This window comes from Glossina fuscipes, unplaced genomic scaffold (assembly GCF_014805625.2).
Source record: "Glossina fuscipes isolate IAEA_lab_2018 unplaced genomic scaffold, Yale_Gfus_2 2, whole genome shotgun sequence".
NCBI lineage: Eukaryota > Metazoa > Arthropoda > Insecta > Diptera > Glossinidae > Glossina > Glossina fuscipes.
The window spans coordinates 12,642,298-12,662,101 of NW_023998416.1; the positions used below are offsets into that span (position 1 = coordinate 12,642,298).

At 32.6% G+C, this 19,804-nt stretch overlaps 1 long non-coding RNA gene across 1 annotated transcript in view; it reads left to right on the forward strand.

Moving 5' to 3' along the window:
- Positions 1–6,422, forward strand: part of LOC119634224 — a 101,523-nt gene extending 95,101 nt beyond the window's left edge. The window contains exon 2 of the long non-coding RNA XR_005246940.1: positions 5,818–6,422. This is a non-coding gene — a long non-coding RNA (uncharacterized LOC119634224). The remainder of the gene's footprint in view (positions 1–5,817) is intronic.
- Positions 6,423–19,804: the final 13,382 nt, after the last annotated feature.

A 19,804-nucleotide genomic window follows, 5' to 3' on the forward strand; every position in this document is an offset into this window, starting at 1 on the left:
TCTATTCTGCTACAATTTTATCGCAATCATACATATTAAGTTTATCATTATGAAAGTTTTGGAAGCTTGGATTCATTGCATACATAGTGCGCTTATAATATGTAATTGATAGTGTTATCTTCCGAGAAGGTAGTGCGCTTTGTAAATCAAAAGAAAATGCAAAATATTTTGCATCAGATATGATTTTATATATTACATGAGTTATGGTGCAAGGGTGTATTAAGTTTGTGCGGATGTATGCAACAACTAGGAGGACTCACATTTTATTATACTGTTCGATTCACAAAGTGATGCTGCCCTTTCAATTTGTTCTGTCCGTCTCGTTAAGTGTGTGCGGATTTATGCGAACACCCACTGGGACTTGGAATAGACCGATGTTTCATTATACTAATCGATTCAGGATGTAATGCTGTCCATCTACCCATTTGATATTCCGGTATTCATCCTATAGCTCGCAATTTTTCACACATATTAACGAAATTTATTGCATCGACGTATTTGTGTCCCGAGGACGTATGCCCTTGACACTGTATCGGATCGGATCATTTTTTCGACCGCTTCTCTTATAACAATTTATTTTTGAAATAGTTATATGCATGGAGTGTAGGTTCTTAGTGATGGGCCGTAGCCCACTTATGTGCGTTTACTTATTTTATTTATTCCAGTTTAGTTAAGAAATATTTCGTATCGCGATGTAACGAACCTCTTAACGTGACATTGTCTGTTCCTTTTCCCCTATGTAGATACGTTACGCCGCCTTCTCAATTGCAAAAAATTGAAAAAATTGAAAATTTTTCGAATCGAATCTAGTTTTCGACCACTTCCACCTAACACCTTAGTTATGCAAGTCGTTATGTGAACACTTGTAGTATGGTGTAAGGTATACAATGGTTGACCCTGACCCACTATAGTGTTTTCCTTATTTCTTATACAAATATGTATAAAAATACAAGCTCATTAAAATGAAAGGGTTTTTTCTAAGAATGCATCACATAAATATATTCTCTTTTGTGGAGATCTAAAAATATCTATCAATCACTTTACCTGAAACGTTTTTCTGACGTTACTGCCAAAAATATATTAATCTGGACACAATTAGTCGAGGAATGGTGAACGTTTCTGCTGAAATAATTTTCATGCTTTAGGCAAATAAATATTTGATTGACTTGTGTGTTCTTCCTGCCAAAAAAAAAAAAAAAAAGAATATTCATTTCCTTTTCATTTCTTCTTTTCTTGTAACATTTGCAAATGTGTGACTTAGTTTTTGTCTGCATTTTTGAGGTTTTTCTTGTCGACAGGAAATTATTTCGAAACACTCTTGAATATAAATAAGACTTTGACCAATGTATATACAATGACAACACTGATAAACTACTATACGTAATCTTTGAAACAAAAGGGTCCTTTATTAAGATTATGCCTGCAAAAAAAAAAAAAAAAAAAAAAAAAAAATTATATTTGCCGGATATTACTTATAATATATGGTAAGATGTAAGGAAAATAAAACGTAGATAATTTAAGCAAAAAAAAATAAAATAATTCCAGATAGCAGCACCAGTTGATCCTTATAGAATAAAAGGAAACATATAGAAATATCAGGTAGGAAACATATCATTGTTCTTCAGAATAACTTTCTCCCAGTGTCAACAAATCCATTTTAAGCTACAAGAAACACAAACTTTCTATACAAAGAACACAAATGTAAAATAAACAGGAATAAAGTGCAATATTACCTGTCTTGGTAATGGATATGACGGCGTGATTTTAGAAAATTTTTAAAACTGAACATCGAAGAACAGCAGGAAGGCACATGAAAATTTCAATGGACTGAATTATCAGTTGGACTGAATTGGCATTTGGAAAGCGAAATATAGAAAAGACTTAAAATTTTCTTTACTAATAGCAATTCAATAACGTATTTTAAGAGCTCACAAACATTTCTTCAAGCAATAGGTTATGATATTTGTTGCATGCATAATTTAAAAAAGATAATATGCGTAGCAGGTAGCGAAGGAATGCAATAATTGAAAATTAAATTGATTGAAAGATGCCCCCCTCCATCCCTCCACCGAAAATGTAAAATAAATGAGAAAATTTTATTCGGCTATGGTCGAATCTTCTACGGTTAACATAAGGTGAGCGTGGCTGATTTTCTGGTGAATACACGAAGGAATTTCTACCTACGGATCTATTTTAGTTTATAAGCAATTAAGAGAGACACCGAAGACAGATATGCCTTCAATTTATGTTGCATTGTAGGCGTGTGCTTCGACCCATTTAACTCACTTTCAATATGAACTTCCATTGAAGAAATGACGATAAGTTCACTTCTGCGAGTCACCAACAGAAGGCAAACGAAGGGGCAAAATGGACGAAGATACTTATATGGATCACTAGTTTAACACTGCCCACGATTGCTTATACTTTATGGTGTCTCTGAAACCCTCTACTGGGCATTATAAAGGTTCAGACGAAGAAATGAAATTTCGCCTTTAGAATTATAGGATGAGTGCCGTCTTTTTCCTTGTAGGCATGTCCTTCAATAGATTTGGTCTGGTTCGCATACTAACCTTCATGCAATATTTCTTTCAAATATGAAGCCCGACGACAGCTTCACCAGGAGAATGTCTACCGCAGACATTATACAGACACATCGAAAGAGAAGCTTAAATCAATTCATAGTTTGTTATCCGTCTAGAATATATGTAGATTATGCCGTCTCTGGAGCTTTTCTCTGGCTATTGCGAATGTTTTGACAAAACGAATACGTCCTTTATCCTTCCTGCAGTATGGGTAAAAATAGAAAAATATTAAATAATTCCGCAAGCAATATAATATCGAGTAGTGTGCTTACAATATGCAATTGCGTACGTACCAGATATTAAGCAATTTTGCATTTATTGAAATTTATTTTTTACAGTAAAAAATAAATTTGAACAAAATCTTTGCTAATAGTAAGAAATTTTACGCATTATTAAATTCTTATAATAGACAATTTCGCATATATTCCTTCAGATACACACAAATTTTCCTCTTATACATTCATAAGTAGACATCTAAGTATTTTGTTTACATAATAAACACAAACATATATTTATATATAACTATATATATGTCATATGTATGCATATATATATATATATATATATATACATATATATCCATATATTTATATATTTACACATATATATATATATATTTATAAATAATACATATATAATACGCATATAAGCATAAATTTTATACAATTTGTGCAAAATTCCCTAGAGCTGACACAAGTGTTCATCTAACTGAGCATAAAATATTTATTAGTGTTGTTAACATTTCCTTTCCCGTATGTATACATTTACAACACAAACAGACATATGCATACATCTATATGTACATATATGTATATATATGCACATATATATGTGTATATGCATGAGGACTTACTACTGCACAGCAAAGGTCTATGTAAAATTAAATGTGTACGTATGTGTGTTAGCCTGTGTATTTGTGTATGTCTATCTATGTTAGATTTTCTTAATCACAAAATTGACGCAAACATGAATACACAAATCCACACGAACATGTTGGTTGTACGTACATAAGAAATTTGAAAGTATAATACAATGTCTGGTTTGGCGTAAATACATTCATTCATTCCCTACGAAATACGAAATTTCAATGTTTTGAATATCTTCTCTTGTTTTGGTTTTGTTATTGTTCTCCAAGTGTAAATGTTGTTTGTTGCTGTAAGGCAAGTGGTACATTTTGCTGAATAATTAAGCGTACGTTTATTTAATAGAATTAAGGAAATACATGTTGGCCTGATACATCCATCCATTGTACCTTTTTGCAATTTGAGAGTACAACAACATTTTTCGAATTTTTACTTCGCTTACCTATCCTATCTGTTCCTCTTTTTTTTTGTTTTTTTTTGAAGAAATTCTTGTTTCTTCACTTTTTATTTATTTATTTTTCTTTTTGCTTCAGTTTCTAGCTATACTTCAAAATAAAAATACCCCTGTCGTTATTTTTGAAGAGGAGTTGAAAGAGTAACATTAATGGTTACCAACAATAATCTCAGACTGATTCCCGTATAACATGAATTTTTATGTTGCTTTGTTTTTGCTTTAACAAGCAAGCGTGCAAGCGAGCAAGCAAAAAATCGAAAGGACTTTATAACAAAATTCCCAAGATAACAACATCTAATTAAAGCGGAAAGATAATTTCAAGTCTTTCACAGTTTTTATGCATATATTTTTTAAGCTTAGCCAAAGAATAGTGTTGTTGATGAGGGACTGTAATTGAGTTGGAAGAGGAACAATTACAAGTGGATTTTTGCATCGATAAAAATTCTTTTTCGGTTTTTCGATTTCGTCTCAATTGTAATTTTTGTACACGTCATCGAACGTTGAGCGGTATATTCACATTGGCAAAACGTTTGCAATAACCGAAGGGGAAAATCAAGCCCTGCTGGAGGTGCATCTTCATTATATTAAAACGTTTGTAAAAACCAGAAGGAAGCTTCAGAGATCCTATAAAGCGCATTTGTTCTTGAACAGTACCAAATTCTTAAAGCGATGTCCGTCTGTCCGCGCGTCTGCATGTTTGTGGCTCTCCTGGTCGCAAAAATGCAACAATCCGCTTGAAATTGGACACAAAGATTGGAAGTTTTTGTTATTGAACTTGAACCAAATCAATTAGAAGACACGGCAATAGTGCCAATATAGCTTGAAGCCATCTCTTTTTTTAAAAATAAAAACAGTTTGGATTTCTGCTTGTTCTGCTTTATAGCCTTATAAAACACAACTATAAAAATTGCATTTATATTCTTTGGGTGGTCCTGCAGCACTTGTGAAAAAATCGAAGAAATCGGCTGCGGCTGTTCAATATGATCGATTATTGAAATTTCATTTATCAAAAACTTTCCAAGCATTCCACGCGTTCTAACATTTTGGTGGTGCTTATGAAAATTTGGACTTTGGACTGACAGCAAGGACTTTCGAATACGAAGGCAACCAACCACATGCTTCTATTAAGGTAAATGCTTACTGGGGTTTCGATTAGGGTCTTAACAGCGCCCTATTATGAAATGAAATGAAAATGCTAAATATGCCATTGGACAGTTTCTCTTCATGTCGTATGTTAACTATTTCATTGAAGCCTTTAGCGATTGTCTGTCTTAGTTTTCGAACTTCGTTTTTGTTCAAGCTTTTTCCAATTACTCTTATCCGACTGTCTTAAATCCAGAGTGCTAATCTACGTCTACAAAATCATTCGATCTCAACCCATCGGTCTTTTAATAGAGCAGTTCTCAAAATCAATTACGATCCCTTTAATATTAATACTACGTATTTCTAACTTTGTGGTTGAAAAATCATTTATCGTTTGTGCAGTTCGGTGTTGAAATGCATTATCTAGGGCTTTAAAATCCTGAACCACACTGATCATAACTTTGAACTCATAACTTTCTCTTATCGTTATTACATTAATTGCCCCTTAACCGAATTATGGATACGCTTATGCGATAACCGCTTTTGTACATGATAATTACGTAGCTGTGTACACAAGCCTACGGCTTTACAATTTTGAATACAACAAAAAAAAAAAAAAAGAATGTTTTCAAATAACTTTTTCTTTCGAAACAAATTCAGCTTAATCTAAAGGTAAAATTTACAAAAGAGATTAAGCCTAACAGATCATCGGTAAGCTACTTTGCTGCGATTGCCGGTATAATTAAAAAGTTCTTCGCGTCTACATAACTTTTTTAAAATTTTTAAGATGGAAAGATATTTATGCAGAGTTTTCCGTTCTTTCCTTTCATTACAGGGCTCCGCATACGCTGCTTCCTTTCACAAAGAAATAGTTAAAGAAATTTTACTTCACGCTCCGTCGAAACAGATGCAGATGCGCTGGGTTAACTAAACATAACACTTTACGTAACAAAGATAAAAAAAAAAAAGTAAATAATGCTGAAATAAAAATTTTAAATAGAAACACCGCTATAGTAATAAACCCATAAATTATTTAAGTGAAAATTGCAAAAATCATTAACTCATGAAGTCAAAAGTCCAGTATTCAATAAAATCGATAAAGTTTTGCAAATGTAGTGTAAAATTTTTTTTTGTAAAATTTACAATCAAAGCAATATTTTAACAAAAGAAACAAGAAAAACGACCGAACAAAACAAAAGAGAGCTGGGAGAGTATCCTCTAACAATACAACACAAAAAAAAAAATAAATAAATAAATAAAATAAAAAGCGCACAAATACTTAATATAGGTAAACCCTTATCTACCGGCTATAAAATATTTAACAACTTTCAACAACAAAAACAATAAACAGCAAACAAAACAGTTGCAGTCCCAGAGTTTCAGTTGTATCCTCACTTAAACAATATGAAAAGCAATAAATAAAAAAAAAAAAAAAAAAAACGAAAGGAAAGGAGAAATAACAATAATACCAGGTAAGTAAATATAATATAAAATGAAATAATAAAAATTAAAAACAAGAAAGCTGAACAAACTCCACGCATTTTACAAATATAATTAATTACTGACAGGGAAAAAAAAAAAAAAAAGTGTGTATATAAAAAGGAGCATTACTCACAGCGTTGCCTTGCATATCCTTTAGGGATCAGGGGTTAATAAATTTACTTGCATAATATTTTTTATACTTATATGCGCATATGAATGAAGTTTATATAAAATGAAATCCCGCAAAGTATACTTTAATTAATACTTAACATACTCATGAAATGTACGTATTTGAGTTGTTTTGTTTATATGCATACATAACATACCTATACCGCTAACTCCTCATGCACATCCTCGCACGAACATGTAAATATAAACCAATATGTGCAGACATATGCATGTGCACGAATTTAAACATTACATATGAATATTAATATTATGAGTTGGCTTTACAGCATACGATGATTAATGAGCGTTCAACTACAAACTCCGTAGCGAAATATATGTTAGTTTTAGAAGTGTATGCAAATGAAAAACCATGGCGTAGATAAATCAGGAAAGAAAAGTTGCAGCAAAAAGTTATTATGAAGGGATAACAACTAGGTGAATATTTCCATAGTTACATAACCATGTGTGTTTTTGCTTATACACATTAGGTGTTCATATTACGGCAAACAACTTTTACACTTAAACAATATATGGGAAAACTTAAGTTTATTGGTTGTCTACTACAGTAGGTCTACCCAACGTGGGTAGAATTGATGTTCAATCGATTTGTTTTCCATGACTTTTCCGTTTTGCAAGCCCCTTCCTTTATAACAATAAAATATTGATTGGCAAAGTGTAGGCGTGGGTGTATCAGTTGCGAAACGATAACTAAAATCAAAAAGTTCAAGCTCATATTGCTTCCTGACTCATCGTTCTATTGGGCAGATTTTTCGCTCAGATGGATTATTTTCTCTTTCCATACTTGAAAAAACGAGTATGTGGGAAAGGACTTCCCAACAATATAGTAGGCCACGGTTCAACACTAAACACTCTACATCACCCTTGCCTATGACGCATATGGAGTGGTCGAAAAAATGCTCCAATCCGAACCATTTTCACTAGAGTGGATCCTTTTGCAAAAACACGTTAGTGTACCAAATTGCATTAATATATCTCAGAAATTACGATCTATAGGTGATGTGCGAACGCAAGAAGCAACAGCGTAGCGACAGGCTTAGAACGACTCAGAAAGTGACCCTACAATAAAAGTTGGGTATATGTCAAGTCCTTCTGGCTACTGCCTACATCCGCACAAACCCAGTATACCTTTGTGCTATAAGTTATTTCGTGATTACGTTCGGCTGTGTTTACGCCTTTGATAAGCGCCATCTTTATCTTAAAAAGCAAATATAAATAAATTAATTTTTAATACTTTATAATATTGGCGGGGTGTAGTCACATGTAGTCGGAATTGTTATGATAGAAAAATGATAAAACATTCTTTATTGGAGGTGTTGTTCGTAACTAGCTATACATTTTTCTGTCGTTGGTTTGTCTGACGATTGTGGACGCAACGTAGTATTCAAAAAACTGTTGTGTATTTGAGGCAAATCAATCATCGAGCTATTTTTTAACAAGTAAAGTGCTGCTCAAGAAATGCGAGCTTCGATGCAATCAAGCGATAATCAGAAGGACTCGAAATTGTTGCATTAGCATGGGCTAGCAATTTGCAGTTAAGTGTTTCAAATTCGCCGCGAACCTGTTTTGTTATGTGGATGGATGGATGGATGAACGAATATCGTGTAAAAAATGCACTACCATTGTCCTGCTTTAATGTATCGCACATTTTTTGAGCAGCGCAGGCGTCGAATCGATTAATAGTTGTTGGTAGCGTTTGGCTCTAACCATTATCACTTTAACAGCTAATACAAGATCACGCATTTCTAGTCCCATTTGTTTTCCTGTCGAAGTGATTCAGTTTCGCAATCGATGCTTATATTACGACTGGATATACCTATGACTTTATAAGCCTGGGATTGCCAGTTAAGGTACGGTGCAAAAAAGTATGCAAAGAATATGTTGTCGGCGAGTATTCCTTGTTTAGCAACAAACTCGACATTTACTTGTTAGAAGAAATATATTTTCGTTGCTCCATGTAATGGTATCGAGACTGTCTATTATTTCCTGATACAAAAGTTAAAAAAAAAAAAACAACTTTAGGTATATATGTACTCGACAGGTAACGGTGATAGGTCCTTCTAGAAAAAGTATTTTTTTCTCCTGATATGTGTTAGTATTTGAACTGCTTATTTTTTCCAATGTTCAATATGTTAAAACAATACTATCTCAGACACGCATATACGCTACACACGCTTATATAACACGAGCACTTCCATGATGAAAAAAAAAAATATTAAAATTGATCTTTTCACTGATTCGCTTTTCAATTAGTATTAGATAAGATATAAAGTATAACATGAATAGACTTTGAAAATCTACAAAGGTGGGAAATACATGCTCAATCTAAAAATAATTGAAAAGATTTAAGTTACAGCATAATCTATAATACGATTAGGAAAAATTGCAATAAAACCTTTTTCATTTATTTAAAGAAAAGTTTTATAAAAACTTGGAAAGAAAAAAAACAAACTTATCGTTTGCTCTTGAATTAAATTCTTTGACGTAATTTCTAACATATAGAGAAACTCTTTGCGGTTTTCTCTAAGAAACTCTAAAACAATATTAAATTAAACAAAAAAAAAAAAAAAGAAAGAAATTGAATGTTTAGTTTTTCACTCTTTTTTTGAAATTTAATGAAATTTTAACAAAGGTAGTATATGATAAATTTTGTGGTTTTACAATAGTTGTTATATATGAAATAAAAAAAAGAGTTATTTTGTGTTTTTCAGAAGAAAAAATGAGAAAAAAATCAAAGCATATTTTAAGCAAATACTATTAAACATTATTTATAACATATTTTAGATTGTTTGGAAAACTTGCAAATTAAAACAAAAACCTATATGAGATATTATAGAATTACTTGTTATATGCTATCTTTGTATATATTATTTGTTGTTTGTAAAATTTAATTAAACTTTTCAACTTTTTACTCTGCTGGAGAAAAATACTAGGCAGAGAAAAATAATTTGCTTTAGGCTGACTACAAAAATTATATGTGCATAAACATGTAATTGAAGTATAAGAATTCAGAAGGGAAATTCATTGTTTATTTAATTGTTTGCAAAGTATTGTTTTAAATGTACATTTTTTTTTTTTTTTTTTTTTTTTTTTATCAAAAGTATTTTCAATTAAATTTTCTACTCCTTTCATAGAATTTGCGTATAGAAAAAGTAGTTTAGTAAATAATATTATTGGGAGAGGTAAAAGTCAAGTTTCAAAAGTTGCGAAAAATTTTTACTAAGGATTCCTGAAATTTAATAAACTTTTTCGAGGCGGAAATTTAATATCCTCGACTTAAAAAGGCAAGAAGTTGCTTTTTCGATGAGAGTAAGAGTAAGAACTTATTTGGTGTACAAATAAATTTTCTATATTTTTTTAATAAAATACAAATTTAATTAGAAAATTTTTATTACAAAAATTAATATACGAAATGATTGCTATCGGATGCCCTTGCAATAGAAATTTCGAGGTTTCGAGACGAAGTAATCATCGACCTATTTTTAGACGTCTTCGAATTTTGTACGCTGCTGATCTGTTAAATATCGATTGCATCGATCTTAACTGGTGGTACTCTGAAAGCGACAGGCCTGGAGAAGTGTCCAAGTTGGATTGCTTCACTGGTGACGGACGAATCTTTATTTATTTGCATTCTTATAGACCCGAATGCATACTTTTACGCCCTACCTCCCTTAAAGTATTAGGCATTAAAGGCACTCAGAAGGACATGATATTGAATCACGTTTTATTGTATGGATCAATTCAGAGTTACTTTTTAAATCACCTTCTGGATCGATCTAAGTTTGTCTGTCCGCAGTTTTTGAAATAATTTGGTTAAATTTGGCGCTCTAACATTCAGTCCGTTTTGAACTTTTTGTTTTGTTCTCGTATGATATAATAATTATAGGGTGGTGTAGGGTATTTAATGGCGATCCGTTCAATTAATCTAAAATCTTTTCAATTTTTATTAAAAGCGGCGGATGACTTGGCTTTTATTGTATTGTGGTCTTTTCAAGAGGATCATTTTTCCTCTTACATCACAAATCTGAGGTGATGCTTGCATTTTTATTAACTCACTGCAGCTAACATAAGGTTTGCTTCAAAAACTTTCAACCATTCTGATTCCCTTTATTTATTAATCGGAAAATTTCAGAAAAGCTAATGAAGGAAAATTAACAGCTCTGACTGCTTTAGACAAAGTTCAATTTGTCCTCTCCTAGCAGTGAAAAGTAATAAACTCTTTTTATATTTTGACGTTTAAAGACAAAAGTTATGCTGAAAGAGTTTTCATCAAAATTGTGCGAACTAATATAAGAAATTTATGAATAATACTCTTGAAAACCACTCTTCTCATTGATATTATTTATATATATATGTATATATATATATATATATATATATATATATTTTTACTAGAAATTAATTACCTTAAATAGCGTTAAAATATTATTGCATTGAGGGGGATGAGGACTTTTCTTCCCTTTTTCGTCAAAAAAATTAAAAGGCGGAAATCATGCGTTTGCACATACATTATGAAAACCAATGCATTATTATTATAATAATATTGGCTATTTATGTGGATGCTTAAATTTAATGATCAATCAACGTAACCTATTCGAAGGAATAAAACATCGCACATAATAATATTATAAATTGATAATAGCAACAACGATGACTATGGCAATAACAGTAACAGCAATAAAAATGAAACAATTGCACATACAATAAATGCATGTTCGGAATCTTACATTTATACATATATACGTTTATAGAGTATATAGAGATAGGGACACAGATGCATACATGCACGCACGTACATATGCTTACGCATTACAAGAGTTAAAACCGAATATAATTATTTGCTATAGACCACAGCTACAACTGAATACACAACCGGCTATCAAACCAATACACGTATATACATTTGCTTCATATGTATATGTGTATATCTATGTATGTATATATATATATATATATAATCATGTGTGCTACATATACATGTATATGTGTTTGTATATATAAACATTTGTGCTATATATATATATATGTATGTGTGCTTGTATATATGCTTTATATGCATGTATGCTACATATAAGTATATGTGAGGAATGAATGACATAGAGAGCTGGTGAACATGACAACTATTGTAAATTGACAATACAATGTTATATAATCGGTCTCTCATATACTATGTTCACTCATTCACCGTCAACAATAACGACAGTATGATAAAATGCAATTGTATATGACTCACGCATACATGCTATATGCCGACCCTTATACATATATGCACATAAATATGCATATGTATATAAAGCCATATAAATATGTATGAGAGTTTGTGTGTATTAAATGGCGGTCAGATGTTGTCATGTAATGACTGACACATCAAAATAACTTCATGTACACACTTTGTGGCCCCCACAAATTATATACGTTTTCACATATACGCATATACTTACGTGTGTGCATTCACATGTATAGTAATACATACATATGTATGTATATTTGGGCCTACATGCAGATGTGCGATGCACACATTAATTATAAAACAATGAGTTATTTGTTATATAATAGCGTTCTTTTTTTTTTTGCTCGTACAGTAATTATTCCTTCCCAGCAATAGCTTCCATGTGTGTATGCACGTTTGGTTTAAACTGATGTTATTATAATATGCTTCAGAGCTGCTCCTGCTAAAATGTTTATTATTGGTGAAAGATATTTCTTTTATTTTGTCTTTTATTATTTTAATAAATTTTATTTAATAATCAATTTAAGGCAAAAAAAAAAGAAAAAACAAAACTTAATAGAATTAAAACCGAAAATGATACAAAGTTAATACATAATCATAAAATCAAATCACGAAATTCGATGAAGAATTAATCGTTTGTCAGTTTTTAAAGCTTAGTCCAATTACAGTTTCCTTAGACCCAAGCCCTAATAAATAAAAAAAATATTCTTTCCTTCCAAAGCAAATTTCATTTTTATAGAAACCATAATACAGATCGGCTTTAAAAAGCAAAACTGAAGCAAACTAACGTAAAACAGTATCCCATGATGTTGCTTTTTATACCCTTGAGGTACTACTTGCGGTACAAGGTTATATTGAGCATGTGTGGATGTGTAGAGTCCACAGAATGACTTGAAATAAATCCCCCTACTATTAATAGAATCATTTTCTGAATCGTTCTGAGATTGTCTGTCCCTCTTATGGATCTCAATTTTTCGGATATTTTGATGCAATTTGTATATTGACGTGTTATGGGCCGAAGATGACCGCTATTGAAAATTGTTCCGAACAGAAAACTTTTTCGATCACTTACCTTATTTTGAATAGTAATTACATGAGTAACTGTAGTGTGGTGCAGAGTATTTACAATTGTTTTTATCTGATTTTCATCAAATTTAATTTTTTTTATTATTTAATTTTATATAAACTTTGCTCTCTCTACAGTCTACATACGTACTTCGTGCAACTAATAATTTACAAATACTACACCGTTCTTTTCTATTTCATTACCTATAATCACTCCCGATCATCAGCGTTCCATCGCATATAGAAGAAATATCTTTAAGTAGGTCGGCGGAAAAAAAACTCATTTGCATTTAAATTTTCTTTTAATAAAAATATGTAAAGAGTGCAGGTTATATTAACGTAAGCCTCGCACATGAAGCCGAGTTTTCCTGTCGAAGAAGTGTGAAGGGATATGTCGGTTTGATATTAGCAAACTCCGAATTGAACGGCTTAGCGCGATATGGCAAGTTCGCCATATGACTTTCAAAGATTCACACTGTCTTATCCGTTCACATAACTTGACACCCAGTTGCGATTCGTTCATACAGAACGTTAGACCATTTACGGTTTTATAAAAAGTAACAATATTTTCATATGTATGTATGTATGCACGCACTGACGTCAGGTCAAAGTCCGTTCCAATCCGAAACAATTGAAAAATTCGTTGATGAACCTTTAAAGGGCAATGGGTAGTACAAGGGTATATTAAGTTTGTGCGGATGTATGTAACATAAACCAATCTTTTCCTTTACGCACTCTCTGTCCGTCCACCTGTTCGTCTTTCTTCTTCAACCCCTAATTTTTGAGATAGTTTGATGAAATTTCATACACCGACGTGTTGTGGCCCAAGGACGAACGCTATTAGAAACGGTTGGGTTCGAAGCATTCTATAAAGCCTTATTTTGAAAGGTCGTTACATAGATAATTATACTAAGCGAAGTGGTTTTGGGAATTTAATGTACTATACCCTATGCATTAGCGTACGTTCACTTATTTAAAATGCGGATGCATTTATGGACATTACGATCTTTGATCAAATGTGACCGCGTCCTGAGATGAAAGATTTAAGAATGAAATTTGTTTTGTGAGACGAAGTTTCTAGAATTTAGTAGTTACTTGAAATCGATGCCAGGTCGAAGCTTGGAATCAAGGTTTTTTTTGTTTGTTTCACATCTTAAAATCAGACAAAGGATTTTTGGCTTTACGCTGTAACGTCTACAAGTTGAACTCGTCGCTACAACGCCGCGCATTTTTTTTTTTTGCTTTGAAAGTCTATTTCAGTTTTTCTGTTATTACACTTAATTACTTAACGACATTCTGTGTGTAGTCGCTTATTGTTTTTTATTTTTTTTTTTTTTTTGTTTACTGTTAAACATTTAAATTATGTAAAATGACAATAGACGTCTTTTTTAATTTATTTATTAAGCTTTTTTCTCTTAACTGTAAATACAGGGTATCGTGGTAAAGAGCTTATCGCGATAAGTTTTATGCAATGACATGACACAATTCAATTGTTTATATTGCCAACTAACGGCATGGGCACATCTCCTATACTCCCACATATATGATGCAGACTTAAACCTTTATATATATATATATATATATTTGTTCTCCAAACTGTACGCTTTTAAAATTTTAATTGCATAATTATTCATTGGTATATTGGGCATCATAAACGCAAGCTGAGCGAACGATGCCGGGCCTGCTATCACCTATAACTACTCACACCCTATACATGGCTGCTGCCGGACAATAACAATTGTTTTCATTATTGTAATTTTTTTTTATATTTTCTCCCGATATTTTCTTATATCCCAACACGAGTATAGATTTTCAATGAGTAGCAGTTTATTCGCTGAAACAACTGCGGTTGACAGTTGCTATAACATATATTCATATGTGTAATAAAAGGGCGCCTTTCTCCTCGATGCTGCGTACACATGCGAATGTCATGGCATCCAATGGTTACGTGTGCGGGGGTGTCCTCAACCGAGCAGAGTTCAATTCTATAGTATTGCCTCCTAGGTTATGTTTACCGCTTACGCTTCACCTTCTCTACCTCTCTCCGCCCTTTCGTTATGTTTGTTGTCAACAACAAAAAAAAAAAAAAAAAAAAAGCAAAAAAAAAAAAATTCAACTGCTTTTTCATAATGAATTTTAATATGTAGCGGTTTTAATGACCACTGCCATTACTGTTGTTGTGGTTGTTATTGCAAGTGTGGTTTTAATTATTCAAATGTATTTTTGTAAATATAAATGGTTGAGTTTTTAAGTGTAGGAATATTTATTCGTCTGTACCCAGGGCTCACAGCAAAGTAATTTTGTTATATGAGTATTTTCTGAAACAAAAAATATTTTGCTTTTTTAATTTCGTAACAGTTTTCGTACTTTTTCATTGCAAATATTGTTTGCAAACTTGGGCATTTATCATGAAAATATAATTTTAAGCATAATTTCGGAATTAAACAAAACATATGACAACAATGGTGTCGGTGTAGTTCGCTTCATAACTAAAGAGTATCATGGATAACGTTCTACGAATCCAAGTTTAAACTTTCAAAACGAAAAAAAAGTTGTTTATGACATACACACATATTCATATCAAATGTTTAAAAAAAATTTGCTTTCAATTTTTGCCACATAAGAAATCTGACATGCCCTGTTAGTTACTCGTATTATCGCCTTGTTATCAATTGACTAACATCTCTCTAGCAACGTTAAGAAAAGATAGTACACAATTCAAGTCAAAATAGGCATTATCTGCCTAAGGTTTATATAACTGCAGTATATCCAAAATTTCACAACCATATTCACTACAGCTAAAGGCCCATACCATAGAACTAATGATTAATGATCCTTTTGGCACTTGTCACACGCAACTTGGACAATTTTCGATTCTATCAGTCTTTATACGCTTTTTACCCCAAGTAGGTGCTGTGCGCACTACTACAATTAATAATCGAGTCTTTTATGTAAAGTTTATATTGAAATTTACATTTTATTGCGGAAAGAGTAAATAAACATGAACATGTTGCTATAGCATTATATAGCAAATAGTGAGAAAATTATTTTCATCATCCTAAAAAGTGCTATGGACAGACAAACGAATTTGACACCGGTCAAGGATATACAAACTTTATGGAATTTTTGAAACTTGCTTCTTCGCATTATAAATGTTTTGATAAAAAAATAAAATTATTATATATTAATAATTAGGTAGGCGTGGCATCGCTCAGAGAATATACGTGCAAATTTGTAACGCTTTATCTGCTGTAATTTCGAACTAACGAGCGAAAGAGTCACTTTTCCCTTTGGATAACAGCTGTTTCCAGTTAACCTTGATCAGCTTTGACCTATTTTCCAGAAAAATTTGCATGCAAGATTCTTCAATGTTTTTGCCGAATTTACAATGGACATTGCAGAGTTTAATCGGTGGACAGACGGATGTGCTTAGATCGATCCAGAATTCGATCCTGATTAAGAATATATATTCACTTTGTGGGGTCTTTGGAGATTCGTTTTGGGTATTGCAAACGCTTTGATAAAACCTTGACCGGTGACGGATGTAATGAGTGGAAAGAAATCGAAGAAGACGACTGCATACCATGCATAAGATGTACATAGACCAAATGAGAATCCACTAATGAAAACTCGCTACTGTGTTCAAGTTACGGGCCTCAATATTTGACATGTTTTGATGAACGTGGGCATGTTTTGTCTCAAGGAAGAACGCTATTGAAAATGGTTCGGATAGGTCCACTACTCACATATAACGGCTCATTTTGAAAAGTGCTCATATGATTGCCTGTAGGGCGGTGTAGAGTGTTCAATAATGATCAGTGGCTCACTATAGTGTTTTTATTTGGTTTGATAAAACGTCTTCACAAAAACATGAAAAGCATTGTTAGGCACTGCCGACATTCAGACGCTCTGTAGTATGGCTTAACAGAGCTAGTCTTACTCGAATACTAAAGGCATTGATTGGGAAAAACTTTACGAATATTTGCAATTATTTAATATATAAAATGACGCGTTTATTTGATAAGTACGCGTAATGTACCATAGCATAATACTTTCACTGAAGTGGCATGGTTGGCGTTGGCAATATCGTCACAATTTTTTGAGAAATCCTAAGCTGCAGTTCATTGACATGATAAAATTGGAAAATAATTTTTTTTACACAATCTGTTAAATTAAATTTTTATTTTAATTTTCTCTCTTACCGCTAAATTCAAAAATTCTGGATCACATTATCCCCAGGAAATTGTTACGAATTTCATACATGTGCCTGCATGCAATGCAAAAGGGATGTATACACTCAAGTGACAGTCTTACGTTTCGACAGCTTAACGCAAATTTCACCCCTTTTCTCATATTATTATTTCATTCAGAGCATCCAATTGCTCTAAAATCTTTTCTAACACGGAAAGGTTGTTTTACAAAACATTATTTTAACCGCAAATGACAAACAATATGAGTAAGTTAAACAGATATATGTAATATGTTATGTCTCTGCAACATTCACAAATGAAATTTGTTATTCTAGAAGATTATACAGCAAATTACCTGAACTCGGTTGTCAAGAATTTTAGTTTAGCGTATATGTAAAATGCACTTGAATACAACTCCAAATACAACTCGGAGTAGTTTTATGGGGAAAATGGAGAAAATGAAAATTTTCTAATGAAAAAATGGAGTGGAAAATAAAACATAAAAAAAAAAAATTAAAAAAAAATACTTAAACGTTAGAATATTATATATATATATATATATATATATGTTTGTCGTTTGTGCTGGCATTTGTACAAGTGCTATTAAGTTTCGACGTGGGAGCTCTTTTTCACCTAAATTGCAGTTTTTCCACCGCCATTCGTATGTGTACGGAGTCAGTAGATGATTGGTGTAATCAGTGTAGCTTAACCGCAAACATAACTCAGGTACATATGTGAGTGAACAATACGTAAAGCTCAACATTTCTTCTGCAAATTTTTGCTTTTTTTTTTTTCTATTTTCTTTTTTTCTTTTTTTGTTTTTACCTTTTTCGTATAACAGCAAAAGTTCTTTTTCAAGTAGTAATTATCGTTAAGTTGCGGTTTTCATAGCTCTTTTTTTTTTTTGGTTCATTTAGCGTTGAATGCAAAGAGCATAGAAAATGTTAAATGAAAAACTCTAAAACTCAGGCTTCCACGGTGCCAATCCTCCCTCCCCACCAACCCCCCATCCACCCACATCAATTTGCCGGGTAAACTACGTTGCAGATTATTATTCAAATTCAAATTCATTGAAGGTAAAATTGATGGTATTGTTTTGAATTGTTATGGTTTTGTGTGTTTCTTTTCCATTTTCAACGTGCGGGGAGAATTTGCCTCGAAATATTTTGAAATGCTTTCTTATTTCAAGGGGGTTTTCATGTGCGCAAATTTTCTCTAATTAGAAAATCAATTAACAGCTAAAATTGTTTGCTAACAACTGGCTTGGCTGTGCGTGTTTAATGAAATTGCTTAATGCATGGCTCTCTGTCTGTCATTCCCAAAATTGTTAAATTTGCTTGTTTTACCTTTACCACTAATCAAAATTCAATTTTATGCTCGCAATTCTAAAGCAGAGAGACTCACTCGTCAAGTCGTTCGACAGGTGTGGAGTTAGTTGAATATTTCATACAGTAATGTTTACTTAACGGTAAATTAACAATGCTTTTATTCGATTAACCTAAAGAGATGTGTTTACATTATTTGCAACAGGCATTGCCACTGACACTGATAACAGCCCTTTTTCGCTCCATTTAGCTAACGGTGCAACGGCACTGTCGAAAAGTTTTGTAATGCGCCTCTGTAGAACGAGTACATAATTAGGTATGATTTAACCGGATCCATGAAGTTAACAGGTATGATCTTACGTAGCTGCACCGCCTTGATGCCTTAACTCCACAATGCCTAATGACACATCGGGTGGTCCCGATGTTAGTTAGTCGAAAATAGAGATAACTATATGCCATCCCCCCACTCTGACGAAGATGACGACCATTTTTAGCAATAGATACCCGAGCACCGAAGCACAATAATCTCACGATCTTGCGTAAATCGCGGCAACCCCGAGAACCTCTCTATGGGCCTTTACCGTTGTCAGGTCGAGACTTGAAGATTATTGTGGAAAATCTTGAGATCCGTGCTGTCAGAAATAAAAAGAGAAAAGAAATAAAAAAAACCCTCTAGTCAGACTTTGCTTTGATCCATATAACCTGGAACTCCATAACGTTGACATTAATAAAATTTAGTAAAACAAAAATTAAAAACATAAAAATCAGAAATCAAAGTCACCAACGATCTGTGACGATTCCCGATTGTGCTCAAAGCTATTAACCGATTCCCATTCCTTGTAGTATTACGTGTCATTGTTTATTTTTCAACACAAATAGTTATCCAAAACGTTCGTGTTATCATTGAAAAAATCAATCAGTGTTTTCAGTCTAGGGGCTTTTTACACTTTTGATAGATGAGCAATAAGAAGCTATCAGATAGATCGGCGGTCTGCTATGTGAAGCATACTGTGAAAGTATACGGGTATGCTTGACTGACTCGTATATAAAATGAGTTCGACTTACCATTAGCTGCGAATACATCATCGCAATGCAAGTTGAGTATACGAACACACATGCATACACACAATTGAACATAATGAGCATAATTTTCTCTGACACAAGTTTCACAAATGTTACACTTTGACTGTACGTTTCGGTTTGCATTATTTTATAATGACTTCAGGTATGCACGCGTATGCGAATGTAACAAATCGAGAAGATTTTCAGCTTCTTTTCTCTCTTTTTCAAAAGGACGATGATAAAAACGTAGGAGTATGAATGATTACGCAACTCTTCTTATTT